This window comes from Danio rerio, chromosome 21, assembly GCF_049306965.1.
Source record: "Danio rerio strain Tuebingen ecotype United States chromosome 21, GRCz12tu, whole genome shotgun sequence".
NCBI lineage: Eukaryota > Metazoa > Chordata > Actinopteri > Cypriniformes > Danionidae > Danio > Danio rerio.
The window spans coordinates 4,482,902-4,502,500 of NC_133196.1; the positions used below are offsets into that span (position 1 = coordinate 4,482,902).

The 19,599-nt window shown below is 34.4% G+C and overlaps 2 protein-coding genes across 4 annotated transcripts in view; both read right to left on the reverse strand.

Annotated features, from left to right (window-relative positions):
* The window catches only part of atp8b1 (ATPase phospholipid transporting 8B1), an 85,065-nt gene extending 81,758 nt beyond the window's left edge, over positions 1-3,307 (reverse strand). For both annotated transcript variants that reach the window (XR_012397077.1, XM_001920475.9), the window contains exon 1: positions 3,008-3,307. The gene's annotated coding sequence lies outside the window, so the exon portion shown is untranslated. The remainder of the gene's footprint in view (positions 1-3,007) is intronic.
* Positions 3,308-15,522: 12,215 nt separating this feature from the next.
* The window catches only part of scamp1 (secretory carrier membrane protein 1), a 57,940-nt gene continuing 53,863 nt past the window's right edge, over positions 15,523-19,599 (reverse strand). The window contains exons 9-10 of one of the 2 annotated variants that reach the window (XR_012396507.1): positions 19,555-19,599; positions 15,523-18,669 (exon numbers count right to left, since the gene is read on the reverse strand). The exon at positions 19,555-19,599 is cut by the window's right edge and continues 463 nt beyond it. The gene's annotated coding sequence lies outside the window, so the exon portion shown is untranslated. 2 annotated transcript variants of the gene reach the window in all.

The following is a 19,599-nucleotide window of genomic DNA, read 5'->3' on the forward strand; positions in this document are numbered from 1 at the left end:
TAATTGAAAGCTTTTCCAAACATGACTTACTCAGATGTAATTAAAGATTAAAGAAGCATGTTTTACAAGACAAAATCTATAAACTTTGTTTTATATAAATTGTAAAACAAAACTAGAATAAATCTTTAAAAACTCGCAAAATAACGATAACTGCATTATTTTTGAGGAAAAATACAATCAACGTCAACCAAAACATCACTACTGATAACCAATATGCGAGTTTGAAAACTAAAACAAACCAAATATGATGATATTCTCAATATAATTGAATAATCTTTTTAAGAGTTTAAACACTTGATCCAACAACAAAACTAGAAAAAAGTCTTATCAAACATGCAAAATAAAGATGACTGCAGTGTTTTTTGAGGGAAAATACTATCAAAGTCAACTGACTTATCACTACTAATAACCAATATGCTTATGAACTAAAATAAACCAAATATAATGTAATAATATGCTGAAAGACCTTTGCGAAACATCAACTTATGTTCAACCTTAAATCAACCATTCAGCAACCAACCACTAAAACAATCACTCAACATAACTGAACAACCTTTTTAAGAGTTTAAACACTTGTTCCAACAACAAAACTAGAATAAATCTTTACAAACGCACAAAAATTACAATAAATGTAGTGTTTTTGAGAAAATATGCTGTCAAAGTCAACTGATAATAACCAATATGTGGGTTTAAATACTAAAATAAACCAAATATGATGTATAATATACTAATCTCAAAGACCTTCATGAAACATCAACTTATTTTCAACCTCAAATCAACCATTCAGCAACTTGCCACTAAAATAACTTCTCAACATAATTTAACATTATTAAGAGTTTAAAACTAGAGTAAATCTTTACAAACGCGCAAAATAATGACGACTGTAGGGTTTCTGAGAGAAAATATTGTCAGCATCAACTGATACATCACTACTAATAACCACTGGGCTTATGAACTAAAATAGACCAAATAAGAGTTTGTTTGTTTGTTTTTTCATTATCTTATAACATTTTAACACATTTTTCTCTGTTTTATCTATTTTTTATTCTTATTTCTATAATTTTTATTTTTATTATTTCTTTTCATTTTCTTAAACTTGTCTCTTTTACTCTTGTTTATGTAAAGCACTTTGAATTGCCACTGTGTTTGAAATGTGCTATATAAATAATCTTGCCTTGCCAAATATAATGTAATAATATGCTGAAAGACCTACACGAAACATCAACTTATGTTCAACCTCAAATCAAACAAATAGCAAATAAAATAATCGTTCTCAACATATTTGAACATACTTCACGAAACATCAACTTATTTTCAACCTCAAATCAACCATTCAGCAACCAACCACTAACAACTGTTCTCCACACAATTGGACAACCTTTTTAAGAGTTTAAACACTTGCTCCAGCAAAACAACTAGAATTATAATCTTTACAAACGGACAAAATAAGAATGACTGTAGTGTTCCTGAGGAAAAATACCATCAACGTTAACCAATAAATCACTACTTATAACCAATATGCAGGTTTAATAACTAAAATAAATCTAATATGATGTTTAATATGCTAATCTCAAAGACTTACATGAAACATTGACTTATTTACAACCTCAAATCAACCATTCAGCAACAAACCACTAAAACAACTGTTCTCAACATAATTGAACAACTGTTTAAAGAGTTTAAACATTTGCTCCAACAAAACTAGGATAAATCTTTACAAACATGCAAAATAATGATGACTGTGGTGTTTCTGAGAACAAATACCATTAATGTCAATGAATAATACTAATAACCAATATGTGGGCTCAAAAACTAAATTGAACCAAATATGATGTAATAATACGCTAATTTCTAGGACAATCACAAAACATCAACTTATTTTCAACCCCAAATCAACCATTCAGCAACTTACCACTAAAACAACTGTTCTCAACATAATTGAACAATAATTTTTAAGAGTTTTAACACTTGATCCATCAACAAAACTAGAGCAAATCTTTACAAACGCACAAAATGATGACGACTGCAGGGTTTCTGAGAGAAAATATAATCAGCATCAACTGATACATCACTACTAAAAAATGTGCTTATGAACTAAAACAAACCAAATATAAATGTAAAAATATGCTGAAAGACCTACAAGAAACATCAACTTAAGTTCAACCTCAAATCAACCAATCAGCAACTAAACACTAAAATAACCGCCCAACATAATTGAACAACATTTTTAAGAGTTTAACACTTGTTCCAACAACAAAACTAAAATAAATCTTTACAAACGCGCAAAATAACGATGAATGTAGGACTTCTGAGAGAAAATACCATCAACGTCAACCAAAACATCACTACTTATAACCAATATGTGGGTTTAAAAACTAAAATAAACCAACTATGATGTATATGCTAATCTCAAAGACCTTCACGAAACATAAACATATTTTTCAAACTCAAATCAACCACTCAGCAACTAACATTAAAATAACCGTTCTCGCCACAATTGAACAACAGTTTCAAGAGTTTATTACTTGTTTCTACAACAAAAACTTAAATAGATTTTTACAAACGCGCAAAATAACGATAAATCTAGTAGGCTACTTCTAAGGAAAAATACCATAAACGTCAACCGATATATCACTACCAATAAGCGGGTTTATAAACCAAACATGATGTAACTAACGTTAACGTTAATTAACTAATCTGAAACGTCACGAATAATCAACTTATTTTCAACCTCATATCAACCATTCAGCAACTAACCACAAAAATAACCGTCCTCGACATAATTGAACAACAATTTAAAGAGTTTAACACTTGTTTCAACACAACAACTAGAGTAAATCTTCACAAACGCGCAAAATAACGACGACTGTAGTGATTCTGAGGTGTTGAACGTGGAAATACACACAGGTAGAGGAACTCAGGTGTGACACACCTTCACCAACACCGTTTACAACATACAACATTAAATCTACTCAAAAGCGTGTTTTAAAACTCAAAAGTGACTTACCGATCTCCAATTAAGCCGAAGTGAATCCTCTGAAAGGTTTGTAAAGTGTTTTATTGTTCCATGTTCGCTCCGTGTCAGCGTTGAAGAGCCTTTCTGTGTAATTGTGTTCACAATTAAACTGGAAAAACTGGTCGGGCGAGGAGACGCTTTACTCCTACTACAAAGCCATGATTCTGCACACACACATAGGCTACATATACACACACATACACGCACACACACTGATGGAGGTTTTCTGTCCCAAGGTTTTGAACACACTCAAGACTCGCGTTTCATTCCTGGGCGATCACGTGACTGCTCAGGTAAGAAAGGTGTGACCGATTTTACATTCAAATTATGAGGGGAAAAACTTCTGCTTTTTGCTCTGGTTTTTGTTTTGGTGGCATATTTATTTATTTATTTATTTATTTATTTATTTATTTATTTAAAATTAAAGCTTCAATAACAAATCAACGAAAATCAAAGCTAAAAGTTACAGAACCTATTGAAAGGAGTTTTTTTTTTTACTTTATTTATTATTAGATTGATAATATTATAATTTATGCATGATTTAAACAATAATAATATGGGCTACTAGGCTATAAACGTACGGCAAAGAGCTTGACCAAAGAGCATGTATGCATAAATACATTTATGGTCTTCAAAAGAGTAATTCATACAACATTCATACACATGAAATAGACAGTGATAATAACAATATTGATATTAAATTAATGGAGTAATTTAAATGATAATATAACTACCAATAAAATTTTGATGGCCTATTTTATTTATTTATTTATTTATTTATTTATTGATGCTTCAATACCAACAGGTAAAAAAAGCAACAATAATGACTGTAAGTTTATGGAGCAAGTAAAATTACAATATAAATACCTATAAAGTTTTAATGGCCTAATTTATTTATTTAGCCTGTTTGTTTGTTTGTTTGTTGTTTGCCTCAATATAAAACCTATTTCATTATTATATATTTTACATTTGATGAATGAGTCATTTTCATTAATAAAATTGAGTAAATGGTTTTTGATTTGCCTAAGTTTTAAAAGCACATTCCGCTAATATGAAAATCATCATCATCATCACTCTAATGTAGTAATTTTCACATGATTCATTAAAGTGTTTTTTGCAAAAAAAATCAAGTCTTAAAAAACTGCTTAAAAATATTACATGCAATAGTGTTAAGTATATAGCTCATACAATTTTTTTACAGTGTACAAAAATCAAACATACACAGAAAAATGTCAGTGAAAGTAACAATAATGACAGTAAGTTAACAGAGCGAGTGAAATGATGATAAAAATACCTATAAAGTTCTGATGACCTTATTAATTTTTTTATTTATTAATGCTTCAATAACAAACATACTAAAATCGAATCTACACAGAAACATGTCATAGTAGCAACAACGTTAACAGATCAAGTTAAATGATAATATAAATACCTATAAAGTTTTGATGGCCTAATTTATTTATTTATTTATTTATTTATTTATTTATTTGTTTGTTTTATTGATGATTCATCAATAAACAAGTTTTCAATAAACAATAAACAAGTTTTGATGCATGGCCTTAATTATTTATTTATTTATTTATTTATTTACTTATTTATTTATTTATTTACTTATTTATTTTTCATGTATTTAATTATTTGTTTGTTTGTTTGTTTTATTGATGATTCATCAATAAACAAGTTTTAAATAAACAATAAACAAGTTTTGATGCATGGCCTTAATTATTTATTTATTTATTTATTTATTTATTTATTTATTTATTTATTTACTTATTTATTTTTCATGTATTTAATTATTTGTTTGTTTGTTTGTTTTATTGATGATTCATCAATAAACAAGTTTTAAATAAACAATAAACAAGTTTTGATGCATGGCCTTAATTATTTATTTATTTATTTATTTATTTATTTATTTATTTATTTATTTATTTATTTATTAATGCTTAAATAACAAACATACCAAAATAGAATCTACACAGGAATATGTCAATGATAGTAGCAATAACACTAACAGAGCAACTTAAAGGATAATATAAATACCTATAAAGTTTTGATGGCCTATTTCATTTATTTATTTATTTGTTTGTTTTGTTCATTCATTCATCCATTCATTCATCTTCTGCCGCTTTTCCGGGGCCGGGTCGCGGGGGCAGCAGTCTTAGGAGAGAACCCCAGACTTTCCTATCCCCAGACACGTCCTCCAGCTCCTCCGGGGGGATCCTGGGGCGTTTCCAGGCCAGCCGAGAAACATAGTCCCTCCAGCATGTCCTGGGTCTTCCTCGCGGCCTCCTCCAGGTGGGACATGCCTGGAACACCTCCCTAGGTAGGCGTCCAGGAGGCATCCGAAACAGATGCCCGAGCCACCTCAGCTGACTTCTCTCGATGTGGAGGAGCAGCGGCTCTACCCCGAGCTCCTCCCGGCTGTCAGAGCTCCTCACCCTATCCCTGTCACCCTTCGAAGGAAACTCGTTTCAGCCGCTTGTATGCGAGATCTTGTCCTTTCGGCCACTGTTTGTTTGTTTGTTTGTTTGTTTGTTTTATTGATGATTCAATAACAAAACATACCAAAACCGAACCTACACATGAAAATGACAGTGATAGTAATAATAATGATAGTATCTTAGCAAGTTGAATGATTAGATGAAAACTAAGTTTTGATGGCCTAATTTATTTATTCTTTTATTTTATTGATGCTTCCAAAATCAAACTCATAACAATGACAGTGATTGTAACAATAAAGATAATGGTAACTTAACAGAGCAAGTGAAATGATAATATAAATACCTATAAAGGTTTAATGGCCAACAGTACTATAGTTTCGACTTAGATGTCATGTTGAGGATTTAATAATAATTTTCTCTGCCTTCACAAGTTATTTTTCTGAATAAATATATTACAAAATATGCATATTTGTATTAAAATCACTTATATATTTTTTAATCTCAGTAAAATGAGTGTAAAACCAGGCTGCTTTGAAGTAAATACACCTTAATGAGGTTTGATTTGAATAGTGGTGAAGTGTCGCCCTCTGCTGAGAGAAACAGCTAATGTTGTTTGATTAGTAGCTAGTTGTCGCTGATTGGTTGGTTGTGATGGGTTTAAATATAATTCTGTATAAAAAGCTAAGAGAATATATAAATAATATCACAGGAATGATTGCACAACTTGAACAGTTTTTGTTTATTTTGTTCACGTCTATGGTTTGAGGCAATGGGCTTTCCTAGTTCTGTAAGTAACAAAACCATTACATAAATCTGGAACAAACCTAATAATAAATTAAGAAGATGTTGAACTATAAGACGTGATAATAACAAAAATATTAATAGTAAAAGCTATTTTGTCACTAAACAAAAGTTCTCGTATGTAGCCTACGCTTAATGCTCTGCAACGAGCCATCGAAACCGCGCGCCCTCTGCAGGCCGAAAGCTTTATTGTCTCCAACGAAACAGCGATTAACTGGCATTTACATTTCTCTAATGCGTTTTTTTTACCTGACAACACCCGACTTTCGCTTATTACAATATTTTCAGTCTCCTAGTGTTTAAATTGCATATAAGGTTTTAACTTAGCCTACTGATTATTGTGCAGCAGTATATTTACATAACGGTCATTCTTCAACTATATACGGACACTTTTCGCCTTGTTAAGTTGAGTAAACAAACTTGTTCAAAATTAACGTAGCATTGCCCCATGAGTTAAACAATTTGTCTAGTTTTAAGATCTGTAAGAGAACAAACTTATATAAGAAGAGAAACATTTTCTCCATCGTGAACTGAACAAATGTCAATTCCAGCACATCTCAATAAACAGCATTAGCAAAATGAAATAAATGATGGCAGTCAAACATTGATCATTTTTAAATCCAGTTTAACCAATCTTTCCACAATATATATAATAATTATACATTTGTCAATTAAATAAATTAGTTGCTGAATTGTACACCTGTCTAAAATGTAATATTAATTTGGTTAAGTGCTTATTAGAAATTAAATAAGCTGAATTTGTAAATAGAGCATGAACCTATACATTGTGAATACACTTTTAATGTGTGATGAGAACTTTTAAAATGTTTTTTAATAATGTGTGTGGTGATGGAAATGACAGTGGTGGAAATGAAAAATAGCTTCAGCGATTAGCTTTGAGTTATATGAATACAAAACACTCTTATTTACCTTCATTTTGTTTGGTTTTTAAACATCTTTGAAGGTACAACATGGAAATGATGTAGAATAAATGTATTTTTATTATCAAGCAATATTTACCTTGATTTTTCTTCAAGTGTTGTTGATAAAAATGTAAATTCCCTCCATCTTGAAGATGTTCTCAGATGGCACTATTCATTTTCATAAAAACCACCTAAATAATCTTTCACACAAACTTTTTAAAGTGACATTACAGTGCAGGCCCGCCTGGCGAAAGGGCAAGGTTTCTTCTTCTTCTTTTTTTTTTTAAGTGGACCTTTTTCAGTTATACACCTCAGTTTCTATTTTACCATGAGATTTAAATACTGCATTTTAGTGACATTTTTTGTTGGATTAACTAGTCAGATGTCATCACAACCACACTTTTTGATGTACTAAAATATTTCCTAAAAATTGCAATAAAATGCTTTTTAAAACTAGACTAATTTTTAAAATACAAATTTATTACATAATTTATCATTAGGAAAAATAGCAATCTGTTAAAATTTTAAAGTAGAAAAACAGTAGCCTACTGTCATTTATTAGACAAGAAACAAACTGGCCAGCACATTCAACTGCCCTCATTCACAATTTGGCCATTTCAATAATAATAAAAAAATAATTAAAACATCATAATATAATATAATATAATATAATATAATATAATATAATATAATATAATATAATATAATATAATATAATATAATATAATAAAATAAAATATAATATAATATAATATAATATAATATAATATAATATAATATAATATAATATAATAATAATAATAATAATAATAATAATAATGAATTCTTCAGAATTTTTATAGTCTCTTTGGTTAAAAAAAAAAAAAAAACATTTGAAAATTCCTGCACTCTAAAAACGTTATTTATTATTATTATTTATTATGGGTTATTTATTTAACCTAATGGTTAAACATGTTTGGTGCTTTGTTGGGTTATTTTTAACCTTTATTTGGTTATTTATTAATAACTCAACCAGTTGAATTTAATATTTGGTGCTTTGTTGGGTTATTTTTAACCTTTATTTGGTTATTTATTAATAACTCAACCAGTTGAGTTCAATATTTGGTGCTTTGTTGGGTTATTTTTAACCTTTATTTGGTTATTTATTAATAACTCAACCAGTTGAATTTAATATTTGGTGCTTTGTTGGGTTATTTTTAACCTTTATTTGCCTATTTATTAATAACTCAACCAGTTGAGTTCAATATTTGGTGCTTGTTGGGTTATGTTTAACCTTTATTTGCTTATTTATTAATAACTCAACCAGTTGAGTTCAATATTTGGTACTTTGTTGGGTTATGTTTAACCTTTATTTGCTTATTTATTAATAACTCAACCAGTTGAGTTCAATATTTGGTGCTTTGTTGGGTTATTTTTAACCTTTATTTGGTTTATTAATAACTCAACCAGTTGAGTTAAATTTTTAAATTTCAACAATCAACTCATTTAACTTACACAAAACAGCTGTATCATGCGTACGTAATGATGTTTTTGCGTTATAGTTTATTTAAGCTCCAACGCAATATCATTGTTGTTATTTTTATCAAATTACCTCTCTGTGTGGTGTTTCTATATCCATTTCACCATCCAAGACTATCTATTAGAAGCGTTTGGATGTGGTTAAAATGTATTGACCACTGATACAGCACATAGTGCTCCATATTCTGCTCCATCAACAGAGGGGTTTCTGCTTGCACAGTCTCTAACTGTCTGCACTTTGTTCTGTTTCTTCATTGTTTGTGATTCTTGATTTTACCAAAAGTGTCTGGAACTAAAATGTAATGGAAATGAAGCGTTTTCAATATTTTTGAAAACTGTATGTTTTTTTATTTACCAAGCCATAATTATAAAATCAATAGTAGTACTAGTAATAGCAATAGTAATAGCAGAATGGGCAAAAAAAAAAACATTTAATCAAAATAACCCAATGCATTGGGTTAAAATAACCCATAGTTGGGAAGGTGCTATATTAAACTGTAGTTGGATTATATGTTGGAGTATTCTTAACCCAACTATTTTAACAGAGTGGATATCAACAATAGCCAAATTATACTCAAGTTAATGTAATATGGTCCGCTTCTGGTGCTTCACACCTTTTTATTGCTCATTTTTATTTCAGAAATAAGGTCCAAGATTTAAAATAAAGTTACCTGTAAAATGTTTCCTCTGTTTAAGAACAATACAGTAGTGAAAGAAGACTTCTCTTACATCACATTAAAGTCGAAGCAACAGCCGACAGAGGATTTCGTTTGGTTTTACAGCCTTTTTCGATGGATTATTTTCATTATTTATGATGGCACAGCAGTCAAAATAGGAAAAATGAAATGAGCTCATGTATAGGACAAATTCTGGAGCTGTGTCAGTGAGGGGTGGGTCTTCTGAACCACCCGGGCCTCCCCTGGCTCTAGGTCTGAAGAGTTAGATCATGTTTTATGCTTATAAACCTGTTTTTAATAGATATTTGGCTGTAAAAGTGCACCTACAGGTTTTTCAGGCGTAGGTCAGATTTTCTCCAGGTCATAATTCATTTTATTTATATTAATTTTGTCTAAAAAAATGATTACACCTGTCCAGTTTCATCTGGAATGCATCCCAGATCACTTTCTGAAGTGGTTTGAGCGATTGTGGATCTGATCAGAATAAAACTAATGAAGTGACCAAACAGCCTCACAAACACAGATGTGCGGGAATATATATGAATATAAATATATTATATTAATTATATAATAAATATATTATAGAATATTAAATTACATAAAATAACTAAAAGGACAAGTGCTGGACCTTTTGAAGTGGGGGTGGTTCGTAGCAAGTAACATGCTATTCGGTTATGTGACCGCTAGATGGCGCTCTTGAATAGCAAGAAGCTTACCACCACTAGGAGTTTATCAGATCGGTGTGTCCTAGCCAGGCTCACTTTCTGTTCTGATTTTCCGCATCTCTCTTTAATTATATTCATCTGTCTCAATATTCTACAGGATCCCAGAATATTACACAGCACCAAAAATGTAAAAATGTATTCAATATATTTAATATGTATTTTGTCCACAGCCGACCGCAACTCGCCGTGGCGGAAATTCCCGAGCCTGTGTGCTCCAATGATTAGGAGGTCATAATGGACAGAGGCCAGTGGGTAAATTTGGCCAGGATGCCGGGGTTAAACCCTTTACTCTTTTTCGAAAGACATCCTGGGATTTTATATGCTGAAGCTAATAGGACTTTTAATTTGCCAGTTACCTGGGTTAAGCGCTTCCTGTGAACTGTATGCCAATGGAAAAATCAGCACGTTTAAGGTCTGTTTTCTTAAAAAAATCTGCGATATCCACTGACTGAGTGATATCCGATATAAAGTGGGTTTTAGATTGTACAAGAAGCACTGCATTAAATTACATTTCCCCGCCATATCTTTATAATATGAGCATTTATTTTACCCCAGTATATTCAACGGAGATTCAGCGCTAGCCTGCCGATTCTGACAGGAGAGTGCGAGTAAATGGCTTTTTGTCTCTTTTTACACTTGAGCAACTAAATGAACACCAAAGTTTATTTAACTGAATGTATTTTAATTACATTTCAACATCGATGCTGTAAAAGGAACCGTATTAAATGAAAAAAACTCACAATAACAGGTCACCGGAAGTTTATAAGTATGGGATAAACTCTAGCTCGGCAAATACCCAATTATATTCATCTGTCTCCATATTCTACTGCATCTCAGAATATTACACAGCACCAAAAAATGTAAAAATATATATTGAATATATTTAATATGTTTTTGTTCACAGCAGACAGCAACTAGCCGTGAGGAAATTCCCGATCCTGTGTGCTCCAATCAGGTGAGCCCTCTTCAGCGCTCACCATGACAACGAGACTGCAGTGACGTGCCTTGTAAAAATTTGCATCTGCATTCCTATAAAGCTAGTCGGTTCTCTCAGCATTTTCAGTTCGGTCGGTGTTGCTGTTTGTTCTTGATCAAGGTGAGTTCAATACCGACGGTACGAGCCACGCCAATCTCACGAAGACTTCACTCGGGCCCGTCTGTGCTGTAGTTCCTTGCGGTTTGCGTACATAAACGCAACATCGCAAGGAATATTACGTGTTTGTTGCTCGAAATGTGCCGCCAAGCAACATCCAGTGAACACTGGCACGGCCTGGCGCCCGGGTTTACTCGTCCACTCCCTGGGGCGAGGCGCCCTTTGAGCCCTAGGCAGGGAACAAACAAGCCCTGAGGACCCTCAGGGAAACACGGGAGGCCGGTAGTGGGACCTCGCTGCGAGGGTTATGGTGGGTGGGAGTAGCGAGGCCCACTCATCGCCTGTTTTAAACTATAGTTTCAAACTTTAGTTTACTATAGTTTGAAATAGAAACCATGGTAACTGTTATGATTTAACTTTATGCAAAGAGCTTAAGATGACCAAGAGGCGACAGTGAAAGCGATCGGCCGTCCATTGGATCTCATTGCTGTCGCGATGGCAAGCAGCTGCTTTGTTTTTAACTAATTTATTCAAAAAGCGCGTTAAAGCTGAGATACAACCTGAGAGAAGACAATACAACACCTACTATCAAAAGTGTTGATGAAGTCTCTGTTTCCAAAATTACACTAGAGTGTCGCCTCTTGGTGATTCTATGCTCTTTGCTCTATGTCTGGCTGTTGTAATGTTTTGCTTTGTTTTTCAGCTGATTTGTTGAGCAAAGAAGGACTATTGGAGACAACAGTGGAAGACAACCGCGGGTTATATTCACGAGCGCGCGCATTATAATGTTTCCAGGCTGTTTTCTGAAAGTTTCTCTTGTTTAGATGAGTTTGCAGGTCAAACAAAATAAACTATACTCTTTCTAAACACCTGTCTCGTGTTTTATTTGTCCTCTCTACAGCAAATACACTGTCATATAAGTCTGTTGAATGCATTTGTATGCAACATGGTTTGACAATACAGTAGTCTAACAAATAAATAGTTGTTATAAATGTACCATCATTAGTCAATATTTGGTGTAGGTGATAAAAATGTTTATCAAAGATGTCCTAAGACATAACGGTAATGTTATGGTTGTTACATAACTAATTATTATTATTCTGTATGTCTAAAACCAGCAGATTTACTATATATTTAACATGTCTTGATTTTACTGATATTAAAAAAATGCTAAAAAGACAAGAATGGGTATTGTTTTGGTTTTATATCAAACTACTGTAGGTTTTAGGTTGAACACAGCAGGTATAGGCTATCTATATCATGATATTGATAGTCAGGGTTATTTTAATGACCCAAATCAAGTAAAATGTCTCTTACTCAAGTACTTTTAGCATGCAAAAGTCCAATTTAAGTATGTAAAATACAGTTTCCAACAAAGTTTTTTGTCTTGTGAAAATGACCAGTGAGGTGTTGAGAAAAGATTAATGCCAAGTTATATATATAAAACAAGTTGAACAATATTTAGTCATTATGCATTTTACTATACATTTCCATAAGACTTTTTTTTTATCTTTAATTGGTGAACTGCTCCCAGGTCATTTGTGACTTTGTCTAATGAAGGTGTATCTGAAAGGAGATTGTGTCCTATGTTCACATTTCTACTTTTGTTTTGGGTTTTTTTTCTTTTCCCTGCTAAAAAATCCAGCTTAAACCAGCCAAGGCTGGTTGGCTGGTTTTAGCTGGTCAACCAGGCTGGTTTTAGAGGGGTTTTGGCCACTTCCAGGCTGGTTTCCAGCCATTTCCAGCCTGGTCTTAGCTGGTCAAGCTGGGAGATGACCAGCTAAAACCAGCTTGACCAGCCTAGCCAAGCTGGGAGTCCAGCCAAAACCAGCTATATCCAGCTTAAACCAGGCTGGTTTTAGCTGGATTTGGCTGGTAATTTTCCAGCCTGACCAGCTAAGACCAGGCTGGAAATGGCTTGAAACCAGCCTGGAAGTGGCCAAAACCCCTCTAAAACCAGCCTGGTAGACCAGCTAAAACCAGCCAACCAGCCTAGGCTGGTTTAAGCTGGATTTTCCAGCAGGGTTCTGTATCACAATGACATGATCTGGCAACAAATTATTGTACAAACAGCAAATAAATAAAGTAATTAGCCACAGTTTACACCAGAACACCCCTCCAGAGTACTGACAACATGACTAGACCCACACAGAATCTACGGGCGCAGAAATCCACAGATGTTTAGCCCATCATTGATTCTGTTTATATGCATATGAAGAAGTTTTGATTCATTGATAGTCCTGGAGGAGGCAGGAATTGTCTTTCGGATGAGACGTCAAACCGAGGTCCTGACTCTCTGCGGTCATTAAAAATACCATGGCACTTCTCATAAAGAGTAGGGGTGTAACCCTGGTGTTATGGCTAAATTCTTTCCATTGGCTCTCAACCATCATGGCTTCCCGATCATCCCCATCCACTGTATCTCCTCTCCACCTCTCACACAGCTGGTGTGTGGCGAGCGCATGGCGCTGTTGTCCTGTGGCTGCCGTCGCATCATCCAAGCGGATGCAGTTGCGCACGGGTGGTGGTGTGGAGAGACCCCCCTCATGATTGTGAAGCGCTTTTGGTGTTTGGCCATACACGAAAAATGCGCTATATAAAACACATTATATTTAAAGATGGTTATTATACAAAAGTGGTCAACGAAATGGTTAATCCAATATAAAAATAGCAATGTACATTTATAAATTGAGAATCATTATGCTATAAGTTACAGAACTTCTTGAAAGGAGAAAATATTTTTATTTGACTCATTTGTTAAAATTTTTTTTTACTAATATTACAATTTATGCATGATTTAAAATAATAGTAATAAAACTACATTATACTATAAAGTTACAGGAAGTGCATTTATGCATAAATAAATTTACTGGTCTTCAAAATCAGCATTGATTTATACACTACCTGACAAAAGTCTTGTCGTCGATCTCAGTGGTTAGAGCAACCAATAATAACTTGACTTCCAGTTGATTGTTCGGAAAAGTGGCAGACGGTCAATTCTTCTAATGAATCATCTGTTGATCTGCATCCCAATCATCACTAATACAGCAGAAGACCTACTGGAACCTGCATGGAGCCAAGATTCTCACAGAAATCAGTCAAGTTTGGTGAAGGAAAAGTCATGGTTTGGGGTCACATTCAGTATGGGGGCGTGTGAGAGATCTGCAGAGTGGATGATCAACATCAACAGCCTGAGGTATCAAGACATTTGTGCTGCCCATTACATTACAAACCACAGGAGAGGGTGAATTCTCCAGCAGGATAGCGCTCCTCATACTTCAGCCTCCACATCAAAGCTCCTGAAAGCAAAGAAGGTCAAGGTGCTCCAGGATTGGCCAGCCCAGTCAACAGATATGAACATTATTGAGCATGTCTGGGGTAAGATGAAGGAGGAGGCAATGAAGATGAATCAAAGAGTCTTGATGAACTCTGGGAGTCCTGCAAGGCTTTCTTTGTCATTCCAGATGACTTTATTAATCAGTGATGTGAGTCAGTGCAGAGATGTATGATGCAGTCCTCCAAGCTCATGATGGAGTCAGACACAATATTCATTCTGTCTCCACTGCAGCAGGACTTTATATTCTATACTGGACATTATTTCTGTTCAGTGATGAGACTTTAGTCTAAGCTGAGTCAGACCTTACTGTCCTAATGAAATTATTCAAAATCAAGACATGATCATATTTTATTTTGGTCAAATAATTGTAATCTAGAGGCCTTTGCTCTTCATATGAACCACTTCTGATACCAAATGATCAACTAGAAGTCAAGGTATTATTTGCTGCTCCTAAAACCTGGAGGGGCGACAAGACTTTTGTCAGGTAGTGTATAATATCTTCAATTATAATCAATCTCTTATTATTTCATTCATTCGTTTAATTTTCGGCTTAGTCTCTTTTTTAATAAGGTCACCACAGCAGAATGAACCGCTAACTTATCCAGCATATGTTTTACACAGCGGATGCCCTTCCAGCTGCAACCCAACACTAAACACCCATACACACTCATTCACACTCTTACACTACGGCCAATTTAGCTTATTCAATTCACCTATAGCGCATGTGTTTAGACTGTTGGGGAAAACGGAGCACCTGGAGGAAACCCACGCCAACACTGGGAGAACATGCAAACTCCACACAGAAATGCCAACTGACCCAGCTGGGGCTTGAACCAGCGACCTTCTTGCTATGAGGCGATCATGCTAGCCACTGCGCCACCATGAAGTGAACTGAAGACATCCAAAACCTGACAAGACGTGCATCAGCACTGAAAACCAACACACAATAACTGACACACACACACACACACACACACACACACACACACGATTTATGTAGATGTTTTTCATTTTATTTTTGTGTTAATACAATAAATATACAAAACTCAAACTACTCAACATGCGACTAAGGGAGCGAGACGGGAGTGCATTTGTACAGTACAATGAAACTGAGGACGACGGGGCCACCGTTCCTTTAATTATACAAAATATACAAATATTCCTCCGCTCTGGTTTGAAATAATGTCAGAGTAGTAGTAGCACGACCGGTCATGGTGTTTCATCAACCGCTTTCTCACGTCATCAGTGTTTCAACTAAGTCAACTAACATCACTAATTAAAAAAAAGAAGAAGAAAAAAAGACAGCTTAAAGCCACGATCCATTGCACCACACACAAGAGGTCACGTCAGTGTATCTGTCGTCTCAGATTCTTGTGGTTTTCGAACATATTTAGTCCTGTGTTAAATCAAAACTAAAAGAGAGGAACATTCAGGTGCCATACTTGATGAAATGTATTTATAAAAGGAAGAACGACCTGCAGTAACACACACACACACACACACTCAGAGAAGTGTACATGACTGAAAGGATTTATAACACAAATATATACTCACCGGCCACTTTATTAGGTACACCTTACTAGTAGAATGGCACCCGGTGTGGTCTTCTGCTGCTGTAGCCCATCCGCCTCAAGGTTGGACGCGCAACTAGTCACACAGTTTTCACCTTAGACCCATGTAAGTGGCGTCAAATCGTGCGGTTTCATCAGGGGTATGTAGCTATGACTTTTATAAGGGTTTAGAATTTAGCATCATGTTCTATAAGGGTCTAGAATTTAGCATCATGTTAACAACATGTTAATCGAGTTGCTAGCATGATGTTAACATGATTAGCATGTAGCTAGTGTGATGCTAACCGCGTTACCATTATGCTACCAACATGCTAATTGACTTGCTAGCATGATGTTAACATGATTAGCATGTAGCTAACATGATGCTAATTGCGTTATCCTAATGCTAATTTAGATGCTAGCATAATTAGCATGTAGCTAGAACAATGCTAACATGATTAGCTTGAAGCTAACATGACTAGGAAGTAGCTAGCATGATATGGGTAATATAAATGGTTGCTAGGGTACTGTTTTGTTGCTATGGGTGTGGTTTCTATCAGCTGGAACCAGTCTGGCCATTCTCCTCTGATTTCTGGCATCAACAAGGCATTTGCGCCCACAGAACTGCTGCTCACTGGATATTTTTCAGACCATTCTCTTTAAACCCTAAAAAGGGTTGTGCATGAAAATCCCAGTAGATCAGCAGTTTCTGAAATACTCAGACCAGCCCGTCTGGCACCAACAAGCACGTTCAAAGTCACTTAAATCCCATTTCTTCCTCATTCTGATGCTCGGTTTAAACTGCAGCAGATCATCTTGACCATGTCTACATGCCTAAATGCACTGAGTTGCTGCCATGTGATTGCGTTGAGCAGTTGGACAGGTGTACCTAATTAAGTGGCCGGTGAGTGTATGATGAAAAAAGAAATTAAATAAAAAGCAAAGGTTCACCATGTTCTGGTCAACTAATCCTCTGAATTATTAAATCATAATGAGTTGAAACAAAGGCTGATGCAAACTCAATACTGAAAACAATTGACTCACACACACACACACACACAGTTGAACGGTTACCATCATCTTGATGCACATCCCATAATCGCAAAAAACTTGGCTGTCTCTTGGCGACGGTAACCAAGGCTACAAGGTTCTCTGCTCCAGTCGACAAAAAGAGCAAAACAGACATGACGTAAAAAGCTTTAAACGACAAATGACGACAGACAGTGTGATTCGGGATCCAACAGCAGGATGGCCCAACACGGCTCAGTCTTACACGCATGTTGTCAGCGGTGTATGGTTTGAAGTGATGCAAAGATTTGAAAGAAACACCAATTTTTTTGGATAATAATCTCATTTAAGATTTCTCCAAGAGTTAAGTTGAGTTTGACCATTCAGCTGATCTCTTTTAGCTTAGAATAGCTTAGCATAGATCATTAAATCAGATTAGACCATTAGCATCTCAAAAAAAAAAAAAAAAGAACTTTAATAACTTTTTCTATTCACCTGATCTGTGGATCTGGCAGGAGCACTTTTAGCTTAGCTTAGCATAGCTCATTGAATCAGATTAGACCATTAGCACCTTGCTCAAAAATGACCAAAAAGAATTTCGATAACTTTTCTATAACTTTTTCTATACAGCTGATCTCAAGAGTCTGGAAAAAGCAGTTTTAGCTTAGCTTAGCCTAGCTCATTGAATCGGATTAGACCATTAGCATCTCGCTCAAAAATGACCAAAAAGAATTTCTATAACTTGTTTTATTCAGCTGATCTCCAGGTCTGGCGGAAGAACTTTTAGCTTAGCTTAGCATAGCTCATTGAATCGGATTAGACCATTAGCATCTCGCTTAAAAATGACCAAAAATAATTTCTATAACTTGTTTTATTCAGCTGATCTCCAGGTCTGATGGGAGCACTTTTAGCTTACCTTAGCATAGACCATTTAATCAGATTAGACTATTAGCATTCCTCTCAAAAATGTCTGAAAAGAATTGCGATAATCTTTTCTATTTAGCTGATCTCCAGGTCTGGCAGGAGCAATTTTAGCTTAGCTTAGCATAGATCACGGAATCGGATTAGACCAGAAGCATCTCAAAAATTACCCAAATACCTTAGATAACTTTTCAATAGCTTTTTATATTCAGCTGATCTCCAGGTCTGAGGCGAGCTCTTTTAGCTTCGCTTAGCATAGATCATTGTATTGGATTAGACCATTGGCATTTTGCTAAAAAATGACCAACAAGAATTCTGATTCTTCTATTCAAAGCTTGACCCTTTTGTAGTAACATCTTTGGTCATTTTTGAGTGCGATGCTAATGGTCTAATCTGATTCAATGACTTATGCTAAGCTAATATTGCTCCCGTTAGACCCGGAGATTGGCTGAATAGTAAAAAAAATGGTGAAACTAATCTGTTTAACTCTTGGAGAGATGCAAAATGAGTCCAAAAACAGTGTAGTGTTCCTTTAACTGTGATTTTTTTTCCAGTTTCTTCTTCAGCACGAGAGATGAGATCAAGCTTCTCATGCATGTGCAGGAACGTATCCTGAGTGGTTCACGCTTTTAACTATTAGTTTCCATTCCAAAACAACTCTATTAGAAAAAAGAAAGAAAAAAAGGAGAAATCCTCAGAATCATTCACGGTTTAAAATCAGTCAATACTTTATGTCATCATACAGGTTTATATATATATATATTTATATATTTACAGGTGAGAGACCCTCTGAGGAGCGTTTATGGTCACTTCTGATGGCTCATGCAGAGGACAAAATATTTACTGTGATATTTTGGGGGAGTCTTGCTTAGAAAAGGTCATATTAGATCTCAAAATCTAAAGAAAACAGAATTTTATGCAAATGGTCATGTTATATTCAATGATAATTCAAGTAAAAGTGCAAATGTTATGCCAGGAATTCATATCATACTTCATAATCCTCTAAAAAACAACAGATTTTGTAATGCAGAGTCACATTACAAACCAAAAATCCCCCCCAAAAAAGCAAAAATGTATGCAAAAAGTCACAAGTAAGGAATAATGAAATGAAGGTATAAAAAAATATTATATCATACCTCATAATCAAAATAAAAGCCAAATTACGTTATGCAAAAATCATGATATATTCTAAAATCCAAAGAAAATGCTGATTTTATTATGCAATAATTCATATTATAGCTATGCAAAGGAGAGTGAATACAGTCAAAGTCATATAATACCCCCCCAACAAAAACACTAATAAATATCTGACTTAAATAGCATCTGAATTGTAACAATTTTTGTCACGATTTAGCTTATTTTTGTAATACGTTAACAAGAAATGACTATAATCTATTATACAAATGAGACCAAATATAAATTAAATAGCCAAATAGTTTAATAAATGAATCTTTTCTTTTGATTTTGAGATGAATTGTGACCTGGACTTATTTGAAGTGTTTTATTTCTGGCTGTACGAGTGTTTAAAAGCTAGTAAGACAGACCTGTGAGGGCATAATCGTTCGTCTTCTCCTTGGATCCCATAAAAG